Source organism: Dermacentor silvarum, chromosome 1, assembly GCF_013339745.2.
Source record: "Dermacentor silvarum isolate Dsil-2018 chromosome 1, BIME_Dsil_1.4, whole genome shotgun sequence".
NCBI classification, from domain to species: Eukaryota; Metazoa; Arthropoda; class Arachnida; order Ixodida; family Ixodidae; genus Dermacentor; species Dermacentor silvarum.
Window position 1 is genome coordinate 266,709,704 of NC_051154.1, and position 17,702 is coordinate 266,727,405.

The window sequence follows — 17,702 nt, forward strand, 5'->3', positions numbered from 1 at the left end:
AAAGCATCGCCTCGATGCTAAAAAAAAAGAATAAGTGTAGAAGACAAAGAAGAAGAAGGCAGGCAAAGCGAAAGTACACACAAAAAAAGTAGCCGTCACGCCGGCACAGTCAATGAACGAAGAAGCAATCTCCCAAAGATAAATGAAAAGTAGAAACAAAGAAGGGAATGAGAGAAAAAAAAACGAAAACAAAAAAAAAGTTACGGACGCGCAATGTACGGCTTCATGCGCACAACATGAACTATGTCTGAGGTCGGTTGTCTTTGTGTCCTATTCCGCGTCTGCGATGTTGTGTCCGGAACAACTTCGTAGTTTACATCACTGACGCGGCGGAGCACTTTATACGGACCGAAATACCGGCTCAGCAGCTTTTCACAGAGGCCACGACGGCGAACGGGGGTCCACACCCAAACTTGGTCCCCGGGGTTGTAGGACACGTCCCTGTGGACGGATGTTGTAGCGTCGTGCGTCTGCCTGCTGCTGCTGGCCGATATGCAGCCGCGCGAGCTGCCGAGCTTCCTCAGCACGCTCTGCAAATTCCTCGGCGTCAGTTGTAAATAGGTCAGCGTCTTGACACGGCAGCATAGCGTCCAGCATCGTCTGGACTTCGCGACCGTAGAGAAGGCGAAAGGGCGTGAAGCGCGTCGTCTCTTGCACGGCGGTGTTATACGCGAAGGTCACGTAAGGCAAGATCCGATCCCAAGTTTTATGTTGAACGTCGATGTACATTGCGAGCATGTCTGTTACCGTCTTATTCAGTCGCTCTGTAAGTCCGTTGGTCTGCGGATGGTACGCGGTGGTCTTGCGATGCCTGGTGTTGCTCAATTCAAAAACTTCGTCTATAAGCTGCGCTGTGAATGCTGTCCCTCTGTCTGTTATTACAGTGGAGGGAGCACCGTGACGCAAGACGATGTGGCGCATGAAGAACTGCGCTACCTCTGAGGCCGTGGCTCGTGGGATCGCCTGCGTCTCAGCATAGCGTGTTAAATAATCAGTCGCGACGATCACCCATTTGTTGCCGTCGGCCGAGAGAGGAAACGGTCCGAGAATGTCCATGCCGACTTGGTCGAAAGGCGTGTGAGGTGCTTCAATTGGCTGAAGTAAGCCAGCCGGTTTAACGGATGGTGTCTTGCGGCGCTGGCATTCACGACAGCCTTTAACGTACTGTTTGACGCTTGCCGAAAGCCCGGGCCAATAGTACATTTCGCTTACTCTAGCGAGTGTTCGCGAAAAGCCTAAATGACCAGATGTCGGTTCGTCATGGCAAGCGAAGAGGATGTCGTCGCGCATGTCCCTTGGAACCACCAGGAGGTAAGCACGGCTGGTCGAACGAGCATTCTTCTTATAAAGCACGTTGTCTCGCAGACAGAAGGACGTCAGCGAGCGGGACAGATGGCGTGGTATGGTTGTGTCGCGGCCCTCTAAATGATCGATGATCGGTCTAATCTCAGCGTCGTCACGCTGCCGTCTGCTCAAGTCCGACGAACTAATGGCGCTGTTAGGAACGGGTTGTTGAGACTCGGGTAGCGTTTAGGCCGGTGATCCTTCAGCCAAAGGGATGAGTACGTCCGGGAGTAAGAGCGAGAGAAAAAAGGGTTTATTTTACATATTTACAGTGGCTCCAAATATCGAAGCCCACTCCATGGGGGAGCACTTTGAAAGTCTAAGCTCACTACATGTCTGAGCACATGTCAGAACTCGTCAGGACCCACCACTGCACGCAAGGTGTCTCCTTATAAAACCTTGGTCTTCCCTAGTTGACCCGACTAGGGAATCAGATGACCTTGATGCGGCCAATCAGAAAGGCCGTCTTTTTCGCTGAACTCCGCCTCTAATATTGCACCTTCGAAGCAAGGACGAGGCAATCCGGAAACAGGGGGTTGACACTCCTTCCACGAAAGTCGGTGACCTGTTTCTTGCCCTCCGACGGTCAGCTTGCCCGGGTCGGGAGAATGGCCTTTGCGCTAATCCCCGCGTCTAACGAAGGGGGGCAAGCTTCGTGAGCTTCTTTGTCATCGTGTCCCAGCTGGTGTTGCGCCGCGTCGCCAAGTAGGCGGCTGCTGATGAAGGGGGTGGCATCGTGGGAAGCACCTAAAGAATGCGCACTGCCTAGTTGGGACGCTTGTTTGCCTGTCTCGTCGGTGTCTGGCACTGTCGCCGTCTCGGCGACGCTCATGAAAGGGCCTGCCTCGATGGGAAACAATCAAAGAATGCGCCCGGCCGATTCGGGACGCAACAGCGCCCAGGAAGCCGTCATCATCCTCTGTTTCCTGACTGGCAGGATCAATGGGTGCGCGGGACAGCGTGTCAGCGTCTTCATGCTTACGGCCAGACTTATAAACGATGGTGATGTCAAATTCCTGTAGCCGCAAGCTCCACCGTGCCAGTCGTCCTGAAGGGTCGCGCATGCCTGCCAGCCAACAGAGGGCATGGTGGTCCGTCACTACTTTGAAGGGGCGACCATAGAGATAGGGGCGAAACTTGATGATCGCCCACACGACCGCGAGGCACTCTTTCTCCGTAGTCGAATAATTCGCCTCGGCACGGGACAGGGAGCGGCTGGCATACGCTATAACTCTTTCCACTCCATCTTGAAGCTGAACGAGCACTGCGCCAAGGCCAATGCTGCTGGCATCGGTATGCACCTCAGTCTCAGCATCATCGTCAAAATGTGCAAGAACGGGTGCTGACTGCAGGCGCTGTCGTAATTCAGCAAAAGCCGCCTGTTGCTCGTTATGCCACACAAATGGCGTATCGTCCCTTGTAAGGCGTGTCAGGGGTTCCGCTATCTTCGAAAAGCCTTTAATAAACCGGCGATAGTAGGCGCACAAACCCAGGAAGCGCCGGACGGCCTTCTTATCGGCAGGAGCTGGAAACGCGGCCACAGCGGCAAGCTTGTCTGGATCGGGTCGGACCCCTTTGGCGCTTACTACATGCCCGAGGAATTTGAGCTCTTCGTAACCAAAGTGGCACTTTTCGGGCTTAAGTGTGAGGTCTGCCGATCGGATGGCTTCTAGCACACTCCGTAGGCGGTGAAGATGCTGCTCGAACGTTTCGGAGAAGATGACCACATCATCCAGGTACACAAGACAGGCCTGCCACTTCAGTCCAGTAAGGACAGTGTCCATCATTCGTTGGAAAGTAGCCGGGGCTGAACACAAGCCAAAAGGAAGCACTCGAAATTCATAGAGCCCATCTGGAGTCACAAAGGCTGTTTTCTCTCGGTCGCGTTCGTCTACCTCGATTTGCCAGTAGCCGCTTTTTAAATCGAGAGAAGAAAAATAGTGGGCACGCCGTAGTCTATCTAACGAGTCGTCGATACGCGGCAGCGGGTACACGTCCTTTTTAGTCACGTTGTTGAGCTTGCGGTAGTCGACACAGAAGCGTAGCGTTCCGTCTTTCTTTTTGACAAGAACGACCGGAGACGACCACGGGCTGTTGGAAGGTTCGATGACGCCATCGTCAAGCATCTCCCGGACTTGCGTACGTATGGCTTCGCGTTCTTTTGCCGACACGCGGTAAGGCTGCTGGTGTATCGGGCGTGCGTCTTCGTACGTGATGATCCTGTGTTTAGTGATGGAAGTCTGGCGTACCTTGGAAGAATGTGCGAAGCATGTCCTGAATTCAAGCAAGAGCTTGCGCAGTGCATTCTGGCTATCGGTGGACAGTTCAGAATTGATGTCGAGATGGCCCAGAGACGTGTCTGCTGTCTCCACTACTTCTGACGTGAAACAGTTGTTAACGTTTGCTACTGCGTCTGCAAACGCTAATGAAGTGCCGCGGAACAGGTGTCGGTGCTCGTAGCTAAAGTTGGTGACAAGCAATTGCGAATGACCAGCACGAATCTGTATAACACTTCGAGCCACGCAAACACCTTGCTTCAATAGGTGTTCCAAGTTGCTTTCGGCCACCGCTTCGCCATCGCGTAAGCCACAGCATGTGACGTCGACGAGGACACTGGCTCGTGGAGGAAGCGTTACACTGTCTGCCGAAACACGGAGTACGTCGTCGCGCCGTTGGCCGTCTTGCACGTCGACTGCTCGTTCGGAAGAGAAAGTGATACGACGCTCTTGCAGATCGATAATCGCGCCGTACTCCTGCAGGAAGTCAACCCCAAGAATAACGTCGCGGGAGCATTCGCGTAAGACAAGGCAGCTCGCTACGAATGTTGATCCTTGAATCTCAACTCTAGTCGTGCAGGCGCCCAGTGGAGTAACGACGTGGCCGCCAGCCGTCCGAATCTGCGAGTTATGCCAGGGCGTGATAACTTTCTTCAGCTGCGTTGCTATTTTCCCGCTTAGAATCGTGTAGTCTGCGCCGGTGTCCACTAAAGCACTAACGGCATAACCATCAATAGTCACTGGTATATCGAGCGAAAGCCGGTCGTCCCGTTCAGCTGCAGGTGATGTCGGATCGGTAGGTTTCCGTAACTGCGTCCGTCGGAGGTCTTCAGCGCTTCGACCGTCAGCGACCTCGCCCCCAAAGATCGCCTCAGTTAGTTTTCCCGGCGGGGACTGGTCGACCGCTCGGGAGAATAGCGCTGGGGCGGAGGTGAAAATCGTCTGGGAGACGGCGATCGCGACTGCCGCCTGGCAGGCGGTGGCAAGCGCTGCTGAGAGAGGTAGTCCTCAATGTCCCGGGGTCGCTGGCCGTATCGGGGCGGCGGCGAGTATGCGGAAAAGCCGCGAATCCCAAGGCGCCGGTATGGGCACTGGCGGTACAGGTGGTCAGCTTCACCGCAGTGGAAGCACAGAGGCCGATGATCGGGTGTGCGCCAAACATCCGACTTCCGAGGGGGCGGGCGTCTGTCGTCGACGTGGTGAACCGCTCGCTCCGAATGGTGGGCAAATGGAGCGGCATGAACAACGGGCGGCGTGGTGTACCCAGCGTCGTAGTACGGTATCGGCTGTGCCGACTGAACTGACACCGTAGGAACAGCACGAACGAACAGCGGCGGAGAGGAAGCAGGGCGCTTCAGGGCTTCCGCGTAGGTCGCACGGGGGTATTCAGGAGGTACTGGCGCGGCGTTAGCAGGAGGCAAGGTGTCACGAAGGGCCTGGTGCAGTTCGTCCTTTATAATGCTTGCTATGGAGCTTACCGTAGGTTGCGGTGTTACAGCGGCCTTTTGCAACTCCTCACGCACTACAGAGCGGATGAGTTCTCGCAGAGAGTCACCGTTGCTTCCTATGGCCGCGAAAATGTCAGCAGTAGACATGCTGTTCGCTTGCCGCTCATATAGGTTCGAGCGGTGCAGAAGCATTTTTTCCATGGTCACGGCCTCGGATAAGAACTCCGCGACCGTCTTCGGAGGGCTCCGTACGAGGCCAGCGGAGAGTTGCTCCTTGACCCCGCGCATCAGATGACGTAACTTCTTCTCCTCCGTCATCCTTGGATCCGCTCGTCGGAAGAGGCGCGTCATGTCTTCGACGTACGTGGTCACAGTTTCGTTTGGCAACTGGACGCGGGCTTGAATCGCTCGTTCCGCTCGTTCGTGGCGATCGGCACTGGTGTAGGTCTCCAAGAGCTGCCGACAAAACTCGCGCCACGACGTCAGTTGCTCCTCGCGGTTCTGAAACCACGTACGCGCGCCATCCTCCAGGTAGAAGTAGACGTGTCGGAGTTTTTCCGTTTCGTTCCATTCGTTCACGGAGGCCACGCGCTCGTATTCGACCATCCAGTCTTCGACGTCTTCGAACACTGTGCCGTGAAACGTCTTCGGGATCCGTGGGCTCTCAAGTGTGTACCGGTTCGACATCGTGCTTCCCGTACCGGTTGGGGTGGTTTGAAGGGAAGCGCTGGTCATACCGGTTGATGTGGTGGGAACTGTAGCGTTGACGACTTCTGGAGACAGTCCCCTGATCCTGCGGCTGGCCCGATGCACGGGAGTGTCGACAGGCACTGGATTCGTAGCGCGGATCCTTGGAGGGGTCTGCAACATCCGTGAAGACGCTTACCCCGCACCTCCACCAGTTTGTCACGAGCCTCGAGGAGTAGCCCGGAAGGTTTAATAAACGTAGAGCAGCTGGCTCTTGGAAGACGCGACCGTCGGGGCTGGCTCGAGCAGAGAAGGGCGCGCGGTCTTCTTTCTTCTCTTGGGCTCGACCCACTCTTGCCCTCGACCCACTACTTACAGGTGGCAATATTTATCAGCTCTTTATTCGTCTTTATCGAGTAACGGTGACAGCCACCGAAGCATGGTTTCGCAGGTTGCCGTTGATATTGTTGCTTATTAAACGACATGAGCCTGGGAAAATAGGCGATCGAAGCGTCGGCTATCCACAAGTAAAAAGTAAACTCCAGCGACTGCGAGACGCGAACAAAGAAAACAACGAAAAAAAAAAGAAAAGAAAGCACATGTGCCGTACGTTACTTGTAATTTCTATGTGCATGTACGAATATTTGCATGCACAATCGATAATGTGACAGTGACAAAAGAGAACACACGAAATTTATGTTTCTGGGAAACTGCGGACAGCATGCTCCTACACAAGAACCTATTTGCCGAAAGGATTCGTATGTATTACTTATTCTGCGGTGAATTGCATTGCCTAGGAGGAAACGTAAATGATTTGGAGTGGATACAAGGAACGAGCAACACGCTTTCTGGAGTCCGTATTCGGCAGTGCTCTGCGAGTAGGTGGCACGTCAGCGCTGGCCAGTACGATAGCCAACGGGCTGATAATGAGACGGTGGACCAGATAGCGACAAATCGCGGACCAGCGCTTTAATGTAGAAGAAACTTTGTGAATGTAGCCGCTGCAACCGGAGGCAGAATTCCGCAGCTATCAACGGCTGAATGTTGCAGGGCGCGCCGAGCTTAGCGTCCTCACTTGCGGGTGACCATCGCGGCACATAACGCGCCCCTTTGGCGCATGCTAAATAAGCGAGAGAGAGAGAGAGAGAGAGAGAGAAAAGTTGCAGTGGCTTAGCTCGGCTATGCCAGGATATACGTAGCGTTAGCAAAGGTTCAGCTGATTATTCTTAGCTTTCCTGGTTGTCTCCTACGCTCAACCGCTAATTGCCAGGCAACTACTTCGGGATCCGATGAGTCAAGCTTCTCCGTTCTTCTGCGCTGTTGAGCAGCATTTGCATTCTCCTTCTCCATGGCTATACCACACTGGCAAACGCCAGTCACAAGCGCAGCGGCTCCAGCGCAGTGTCAGACGGCGACTGCACAGCGAGCGCGCGCCGGCGCCAGTGCGTCTACCACGGCTACGACGTCACTCCTCTGGAATGCGCAGACCGGCGGCGGAGTGCGCGAGAGGTGCCGGCTCCGGTGGCTCCGGTGCGCAAGCCGTGTGACATCACTGATCCTTGCGCATGCGCAGCACGGCTCTTGATGTGCCGCGCAAAACGGGCTTGGCTAGGCCAGTGTAGCTAACGCTACAAAAAAAAAAAAAAAAAGAGACTTTAACATGTCGTTATTGACTAGTCTGCATACAGGGGCCGTATTCTCGGTCGACCACTCTCGGGGCCACTCTATTAATATCAGTTCGCGTTGAGTGGCTAAGCCAGCGGAAGTGGATTCATGTGATGAATGGAGTGGCACACCACCCATATTCGCGTTATTTACATCTTGCATAGTTCCCGAGTTCATTGACAGGACGTCAGTCGGTCCAGTGAGGGTTTGCGGTGCGCGTTGCGCGACGCAAATGTGAAAGGTGTCCCGGAAAGAGATCCGGCGAGAATACTGCCTCTGACATTAAAAAAAAACAAAAAAACAGAGAGGTTCGTTGACAGATAGGTTTGCCTGGCAGCTAGTTTGTTATATGCCGCATCACTATAGGACGCACTGACAGGAATGAATAAGCCTATAGCGCTCGGCCATTTGCGGTGGCCCGTTCATCTTTATCAATGTCCGTGTGTCTGCCCCTTAACCTTCCCATTCTTTTATTATTTTTCGCGTATTTGACGGTATTTTTATTGTTATAATCAATCAGCAAAGACCAACATACGCCGCATCTGTGTCAAAAAAAAAAAAAAAACGAAAGAAAAGAACCGTCAAGATACCACACAGTAATCTGCAAAATTGACGGGCACGTTCTCTTTTCCTACTAATATACGATAAAAAAAAACAGTCAAAACATTTATATTTCTTTTTTGTCCCCACTTGCTGCCTCAGGATCGATCGACTTGTCTAATGACATAAAATCCGTATATGCTGTCAGTAGCAGGTGGAGAACGTTCATCACAGCCGCTAATGAAAATAAACCCATCTCTCAGGGTAAGCGATCACTTGTAATTTAAAAAGTGCTGCGCCAACAGCGCGCGACTTTATTAAGGTCGAAGTACTCCATTGGTACAATATTAGAAAGTGGCAGGTGGAAAGTAGAAAGAACAAAACGAACGTTCTTTTCTGAGAACGCGAATTCGTGCACTTACTTGAACCAGTAAGAGGCTTTTGAAGGAGATAGCAAGGAACAGAACAGGCAGCGCCGTTTTCAGCTCCTCTACCTCGACTGAGTTTAGCGATGCGAATACCGCGTTTATAGAGGAAACTTTCGACCAAGCAGAGATCGCGGGGAGCAGACGGACAGAAGTGAAAGTTTTGGTATTACGGATAACTGAAGCTGAAAATAACGCCACGTAAATCTCCAGAGTCATAAAAACAAAAAAGAAAAGCCAAAGCAGTAAAGATATTTTCCTTTTTCGTTTTTTTTTCCCTTGGGGAGGGGAGTCTGGAAATAAGGGGGGGGGGGGCACATTGTTCAAGACAGTGCATGTCAGGAAACTGTGCGACAATCTCTAATAAGCCTTTAATTAAATATTATTCACCAATTATTATTTTTTCGTTAGTATAGCTGCAACACCGGCTCTCAGTACGAACGTGTCAGGAGTGAACGTAGTATATATCGGTGTTGGATAGTCTGCATATTTAAAAGGTATAAAATGGGGTAAACAGGTATGACGGAACAGCTTCTCCAAAGGCTGCTCAGAATCATTGCAGGGCAATTCTATTGTTTACCAACGTCGGTCAGAGCGGTTTGAGCTCGGCGTCGCACAACACGCATGCAGCATACATTGACGCATCTTACCGCCACTTCCATCTCTATCTCCAGTTGCATGCAGCACTAACATCGATTATTCACCCTCTTACGGACATTTACATTACTGCTCAAGAGATATTACGGCCGGCAGGTTTCGGCTCGAGACGCCTTCAAATGACCTCCGGCCACGAAAACGCCTGTATGTATGTAGCTTCTGTGACCGAGAACGCAATCTCCAGCTACCGAATTAGGTCACACTTGTGGTTGTTCAGCCGACAGTCTTAAAGCCCACACTTAATATATGCTCGTAGAACCGGCAGGGTCTAGTCACTTTTCATTTGAGAAAAGACGCTTTGTAATGTCTCTGTTTATGCGGCTACATTTAGCATTACCTATGCTATTACACAATTAGACAAATTTGATCCATTACAATGCACAAAAAAAGGCTGCTCATGGTAATATCGGTATGCGTTGTACGCAGAAAGATGAAGGAACCGTGCGATGGGGATCACCCAGCTGCTTGTTTCTCGCCGAAGCGATTTCGGACGGGATCCTCAGACTACAATAAACGTTACTGTTTAAATGTGCTTATGAACATTTCGCGGCTAATGCGAGTCTTCCCACGGTGTAAGAAGACAGGTGATCCGACGGCGGCGCGAGACGCAGCCACTTAGTGTGACTCTACGCACGCCGCTGCCTCAAGGGGCAGCACCTGTTCTGGGGGCCACTTTTTCGCTTGCTTTGCTGGCGCTTCCATGGGCACGCGCGGCAGAGGTGCTTTATTTCGATGCATATATGTCGTTCGCCTGCTTAAAACGACTCTATTTGGTTGCAGGAACGTCCCTTTACATTTCTGCCAACATTCCGATTGACTCCGATGCGGCGAGCAGCGGCTACCTAGCAGCGGCAAGCGCAGCGCGCCGTCTGCTCGAGCAGACGACGTGCCTCTCTCTTGTTGGAAATGACGGTATTTTGACAGTAAGTGGCATGAAACGTTCTACCTGCTCAGGATTTGGCGTCTGAATAACGAAAAATTGCATATATTTAGGTATGGGTGTTTAAATGCTGACGGAGGTCATAAATTATCCACTCTTGTGCCGCTGCTCCAAGGCCTCCTGAACACGTGTTTCCCCTAGCGGCGGCGCTGACTTCCAGTCACACGAAGTGGCCGCTCTCTCTCCCCAGCGCGGACGCGCCGTCGGAGCACCTATTTTCCTACACCGTGGAGTCTTCCATACGCATGGTAATACTGCATGTGTCGCGTTATTACTGGCATCATAAAAGAAGGCATTTGATACATGCTTAGTAAGATTTATCTTAAAATGCACAGACTTTAGTATTTGTATCCTCTAGCAAAGAGAAATCTCTCAAAAGTTTCCCGTGGTTTACTCTGCGCTGGGTCTGAGGTACAATCAAAGGCGCAAACATAAAAAAAGAAAAAAAAAAAAATCACCGCCCCGCCCCTTCCACTCCGTGAAGATGGTCGAACAGCGAAGCTGTGTTAGTTACACCGAGTGTTACATGTGCATGTGTTGCACGTGATGCAATTGCGTAAACACACATATACAACAGGAAGTTATTGAAACGTTGCGAGGCGAGAAGAGGCAGCGACTTCCGACGCTACTCGACAAGTGTCCACTTCTCTGGTAAGTATTGGCAGGTGTAGCGTTGCGCTTGAACCCCCCGGACGGTGTTCTAACTATGCGCGTGTGCGACAAACTTTCTGCTACCCTTAAAAGCGTTAGCGTGCCGTGTATAGGGCCTGCGGTGGCATCGCACCGGCGCCACTGCGCTGCCAGTAAAGAGCACTGGCACCGGCGCCAGTGATGTTACATCACTTTCTGATTGTGAGCACTAATATTGTTAATAATATTTATTGTCGAAAGAAGATTTACGACAAAAGGCATACGCATTGAACGAAATGTTTCATGATTGTTACTGGTGCACTGAAATTGTCAAACAATCTAAGGTATAATTTAGTCAAGACCATAAGACGTGATTTGAGCAACTTTGCCGTTTGAATAATATGGCATCTACCGAGGAAATACGGGACACAAGTATATCCGGAATATCACGGCGTGACGATGGCGAAAATTCGTCTGGAGTGTCCATATAATTGGTATCGAAATAAAATGAAGGCTGTATTGCTTCGCAACTCGCTGCCAGTGAGGTTCGGAACAGAACGTAGAATGTTTCATACGAAGATCATGAGAGCGATATCTGACGGCTTCGTTGTGAAAAATCGTTAAAGATCCATTTCGTGTTTTTCGCGATTCAGTGGTGCAGCGTGCTAGCCTCACAGTGTTAATTTTCCGCAGTTAGATATATTACATCCCAAATCATTCGCATTATTGTGTAATTTACAGCGCATAAAGAAATGACACTGCTATATGCTTGAAATGACAAATCTAGCTGAATTCCGCGCGATAGTACTGTTTACTGCTTCGCTTACAGTGCGGGCGGAGATGTAGTTTATTGTGCTCAAAAAGCGGCGTTTTACAGTTAATTGCGTTGTACATATAGGTGTCGCTTAAGCCCTCTTTCGATCCCCTCACGTTGCTGGCTAATCATGGTGTCCGGGGCCTATACGGGGATCGAGCTTCGCAAATGATATGGTTGAAGAGCTCTGGTAACAGGGTAGTTTGGTGAAGGTGTGGCGCAGAAGCCTCACTTCTTGTTATATATAACCCGTATGACGATGGTGACTCGCGCGCTTGGTGACCGAGGAGCGCAGTGAAATCAGAAGCAGCGCCCCATGCCACACGCAACTGGTCGGGTCACTCCGCCCGATCCACGCGTCACGCCAGTGAACAAGAAAACGGAGGGGAAGAAAGCGCGACAAAGCAGAGCTTTATTCGACCGCAGTTTGCGCATGCTTCGCCGATCTCGACAAAGTAGCGCCGCGCGCGACAGGAGCACAAAACTGCCGCAGCAGCAGCGGCAGTCGATCGAGGCAGGCCGTGAGCGGCTAACGCAGCGCGATTACGCGGTGCAGAATGCAGGAAGCGCAAGCTCTTTTTTTTATTGTTATTTTCCCCCCCTTGCGTAAGGCGCCGACGACGCAGGCAACGTGGTCACGAAACACAGCGCGGCCGCCAAAGACGCATCGGCGCATAAACGGCGCGCTTCCTGTCTGGTGCCGCCACGTATAAGCCATAGTGACCCGCCTGCTTGCCTGTATACGCTGGGAGAGTTGCGCCGCTTCGCGGGTACACGATTCTGCCGACATCTCGAGCGGATCGCGCCGCGTTCGGCAAGCCGCGGAGAATCTACTCGAGTGCGCAGTGATTGACGGATATACCGCGTGCGTGCGTGCATTGATCGACTGCACGACAAAGACCGCGTTTGATTATATTCTCGGGTGGTTTATGCTGTCTGTTAACGGCCTCCCAATAATTCGGATCGCCCACATTCATAGACATGCCCACAATGTTTTAGCGCGAATTCTCTGTATATACGCCGTGGTTCAAAAACGCCAGACGTATATATACAGTCTCTACGGCACTTTTGACTCAGTCTTAAAATGACACCAAATAGAAGAATCATTTGAGCCTATTAGTAAATGACCCTTCTACAATATACACGCACAAAAAAAGCCACCCTAACCGGGAAAGGAGGCTTGGTAAGCCTGAAAAGATGCCATAATGCAAACACCCCGGTGACGCTGCCTCCTTGAAGTTCTGGCACCAGCATGCCTTGACGTCACGGATTTTTGACGGCGCCGGATCAGGTCTAGTTAATCTTTTATCGGTAAAGATGGACTACACTGTATTCTAAAGAAGCCAAAGACTGAATTTCGCAGGTTTCGATAACTGTTACGACGCCAAAACAGCGAAAATACATTTAAATTCATGACGTCACACAGGCGCACTGGCGGTGGAGTTTATGAAATTTTGAGCTTGATTTTTCTCGTCTAATAACCAACCTATTACATTAAAATTACCCAAAATAGAGTTTTGAACGACTATTTTATCAGTCTCAACAGATTCAGTGCTTCTACTTAGTGTCCCTTTAACGCCTGTGCAGGCACTACTCGAACACCGTCTCCATCACTCGCCGGTCTACAAGGCAGCGAATACATTTTTATGCTTGTTGAGGGCGGCTGGCCTGCGTGAACGCCTTTCACAGCGTACAGCACGTTGGCCGCGCGTTCACCGCGCCTTTACTTCCTCTCTCCCTCTTCTTTCTACATTCACCATGGCATTGAATTAAGAGAAAAACAAGAGCAAGGAAACGCTTGCAAACAGCTTGTAAGCAGAAGTATAGGTCCACTAGTAACAGGGTAGCAGAATAAGAAGAAAAAAATGGATAACAATAAATGCGCGTAATAATTGACACGATTACGTATGTCATATAGCGCGTACGAACGACAACGAACGAAGGACGAGAACACAGGTCAGGCGCCACTGACTTTCAAGTAAAGGTTGTTATTTCGTGCACGGCAATACGTTGTTCACATACGCCCCATCGCATACACGCGTAATCGCAAACACTTCATTTTCTCGAGGCCTCTTACCGGTTCACGGTGTATACCTATAAAATACAGGAAACTGAATAACACAATGAAGGAATCAAGACCCTGTTTGTTACTGTATACACAATAAACATGAGCATAAGCAAATACACACATATACATACATATATAGGCTACGCACATGCATATACTTTCTCACACACACACACACACACACACTATATATATATATATATATATATATAATAACTAAGCACAATCAAGACAATGTGTCTTCGAAAGGGAGGAAGATTGCGTTATCCAGGTTAGTACTTGCGGATGAACATCCCTGCCTTATCCGTTTGTTTTGTCCTCATCTTAACGCTTGTCCTTATACGGACTAACTTTATGGGTAGATGCCTAATTACTTGAAACAGGATGACACAGAATGTCGGTATTACCGTACAGAGTATCACGACGACTAATTCCCGTATCAGCCCTCCGCGGTACCCCATGGCTACGGCGTTGCGCGTTCGATCGCGACCGCGGCGCGGCGGCCGCTTTCAGATGGGGGCGGAATGTAAAAAATGCTCGTGTACCGTGCATAGCCCACTGGGTGCACGTTAAAATCCTAGGCGGACAATATTAATCCGGAGACCCCCCACTACTTCGTGCCTCCCAATGAGATCGGGGCTTTGGCACATATAAAACCCCATAATTTCTTCCACGTAATTACCGTGTCTATATACACAAGAGAGAAATATGACTTCGTTTGTAGCGAATGAAAGCATCCACATCTCTCCATACGTTCCGAATGCTGCCGCAGGTAAGCGAACCATGGAAGTCGAGCAGCAAGACATCGTAATGCGCGTCTTTCAGCACCACTTCCCCCCACACTGAATTAAAATAAGCACCTAAAGCTAAGGGCAGTGGCATCGTATTGTGAACGCTAACCTCCGAATGCGGTTTTATCTCCGGCACCTTCGAGCAAAGTAGGACTATACATTGCTTGCCCGAATTACGATGTGCTGGCAGGCTATAGCTTGTTTGGCATGATTACGTATGCCATATAGCGCGTACGAACAACAACGATCGAAGCACGAGAACACAGGACAGGCGCAGCTGGCTTTAAGTAAAGGTTGTTATTTTTGGGCACGGCAATACATTGTTCATTTACGCCCCATCGCATAGCACGCGTAATCAAACCACAACACTTAAGTTGCTCGAGGCCTTTTTACGGTCGAAAACACGTACTCTTTCCATTAGCCAGCATTTTCCTTTTCTCCTCGTAAACAGAGTATCAATTATTGCAAAAAAATTCCATGGCCGAGTTTTGAGGTTGTGCCTGATCCCGCGCATATAGCATTTTCTTCTTTCGAACGGAAGAGCGTAAGCTCCAAAACCACGTCCCTGAAACTCTCCCTCTCTCCCCCCTCGACCCGCGCCTCTCCCTTTCAAATAAACATAAAAAGTATGGAGCTCGGTACCAGATGGGTACGGAATGAATGAACGAAAATAAACAGAGTGTACAAGGGCCACATACGCACAACATCACGTCCATTATGTGCTGTGGCCTGGCGTGGTATACATGCTCGAGAGAAATGAACTGCAATTCGCCAAGCACGGACCCATGGCCGCGTGTTTTGTAGCCGACCAAGATAAGCAGTGATCCGATATCCATAGCGTCTGGAAGCTCTTACATACTAGCAGCTTTGCGAATCCCGTCCTCCTATATTGGAATTCTACGCGTCTTTTATGTTACGGCTAGCTGCTCCGACAAGGATTGCGCCAAGTTCTGTAAACGTGCGCATTTACGCGTTTCGGTACAGTGAGCAGCGCCAAAGGTCTAAAACGCCACTCCGAAACTTGCCGCGCCCTACCCCGGAGCATGCCTCTCAAAGAAAAAAAATGAACGAATGCTGGTAAATGCGGTATGCGCCCTGCGGTACGACGACAAGACTCGCCACGCGGCCTTCTCGCGCAATTTATTTGTCAGCGCTGGCGTGCATAACGCCCTTAACTTTCAGTTTAACTTGGTTTTGACGCAGATTGAATGGTGCTTACGTGTACGTATGTATGTGGTGTGGCACTGGGCTTCGCAAAAGCCGCTCCATGAACTCAAAATAACCGTCAGCATCGACTGCCTCATCGCATCAAAATGGTCTGGCACTGTTCTCGCTTCGGAAGACCCTCTTTCGGTTTTAAAGCATTTCGACACTACCGACGCTTGCAGAAATGCATTATTCACGCGTTCGCATACGAGCCCTGGGCCTAAAATATTTAGAGCGATCGACAATCGCTCGAAAAACGAAAAAGGAAAGAGGCATGCTAATAGCCCGTCGGCACCGCTGAGCGGTGGCTTTGGCTGGGGCCCTGTCTTTTCGATTACATGTGGAAAAAAAAATGCACCAACTGAACAACTGCAAAGCCAGTCCGAATTAAATTTGCTATATTTCAAAGGAACAGTTCGAGTTTAGTAACAATTTAAGTCTAGTGATTGTTCGGGGCAGATTTTTCACGATCAGCTTAAAATATTTTACAAAAATTAGAATAAACAAAGCAACATTTCAGCACAAGAATGAAGAAAGACAACCGTGAAGTTGACAACTGTGTACTTCAGCAAAAAAAGAAAATTATCTGTGGATTCTGTCAGCCGACCCTGGCAGAGCGTTTGAAACGGACAAAGCGAATATGTTAATTTGCTGCTATTTACCTTCGGTAAGTGACTTTTGCAAAGGTCCTATTTACAAAGCAGTGATACGCTCTAGAGCAATATGGGTTCAACTTAGTGAAGTAACTAGGTTGTATATGACTGCAGAGCTTAAAAGTATTTTACACTTTGCCGAACTGGGATACCAGTTTATGTTGCGGCGTTACAGAGGCGTAAACTTGATGCTTTAATTCTTTTTGAATTCTGATTTTCATGAATTTTAGTAAAAGTATTGCTGTTCCAACTAAGATAAGTCTGCTCTCAACAATCACTACAATTTGACATTCTCGTTTAAATTTCAACAGTTTTCATTCAATTCGACCGCACGGTTGGCTTATGTGGGCATTTATGCGTTACATATGTATGCGTATATATGCATGAAGAAGGCTCCGAACATGATACGTCACCATGCAGAGTGTAATTACTTCACTACTCCTATCAAAATCATTTTTTCTAATACTTATTTCTGGCAATCAGCGGCCGAATTCACAAAGCTTATCGTTCGTATATAAGTACTCTGTGCCATTGGCTGGAATTTGCTCTTACAAACAATTCTATCCTAAGAGCTTTTTGTATAAATACAGGCCCAGGAACCAAATTCACAAAGCTTTTCTTTCGTAAGCTCTCTACGCAATTGGAAAGAATAGCGGTTCCACAGCTTTTAGAAGTTCCGAATATATAAAGCGACACAATCGACGCGTATGGAAAATAATATACAACCTGTATTACGTTTGGCGTCTACAAGCGGACACACCGAGTCACCGGACCGTGGTCGAAACAGCACATAATAAATTCGACGCTAATGTCTACAAAAACACACGGCGTACACAACAATGCGTAGCGCTCTACTCATGCAAAAGCACAAATGGGCAGCATTTCTTTTAAAGCGATACCAACTCTACATTCAGGGACAGTCGCGTGGTTTTATTAAATTCAAGTACGTTGGGGCTCAATCAGCGCTGTGCGATAATGACACCACGCGGACCACTACCCGATACCACTAAAGGACGTCTACATCAGATAGATCAGATTTCGTTGTCTAATGCACTGAAGTAGCGAATTTGACACAGATACTGGTAAATGACGCAGTCTACCACTTGCTTCTCGATTAGGTAAAAAAAAAAAAAAGAACGCAGGCAGCGTAGCAACAACGGAAAATAATGGTAGACGCGAAAGAAACAGCCGCTTCCTGCTTCAATTCAACGCCGTTATGGGATGTTTTCACATGTCACATAGCGGGGGCTCCGATACACTAAAATATTAGCATAGATAAAAAGTTTAAGCCTGGCACACAGGACAGAATAGGAATGAGGATTCTGTCTTGTGTGCTATTTACTCACTTTGCGAAGGACCAAATGGTTCCTCAGTCAGTGCTTAAAGACTATGCAGTCCGCATTGCTTCGTTAAATAGCAGGGGTCTTCGAATAGCAAAATTTTCCAATGGAATACGAATATTCGAGAAAAAAGACCTTCAAATATCTAATCAAATATCGAGTATTTCCTATTTCTAAAAAAAAAAAGAAAAGTGAAATGAAAAAAGTTCCGTGGTGTC

General features: G+C 49.4%; 1 protein-coding gene across 3 annotated transcripts in view; it reads right to left on the minus strand.

Moving 5' to 3' along the window:
* Positions 1–17,702, minus strand: part of LOC119437141 (rap guanine nucleotide exchange factor) — a 598,134-nt gene that overhangs the window by 382,092 nt on the left and 198,340 nt on the right. The gene's annotated exons all lie outside the window — the stretch shown is intronic.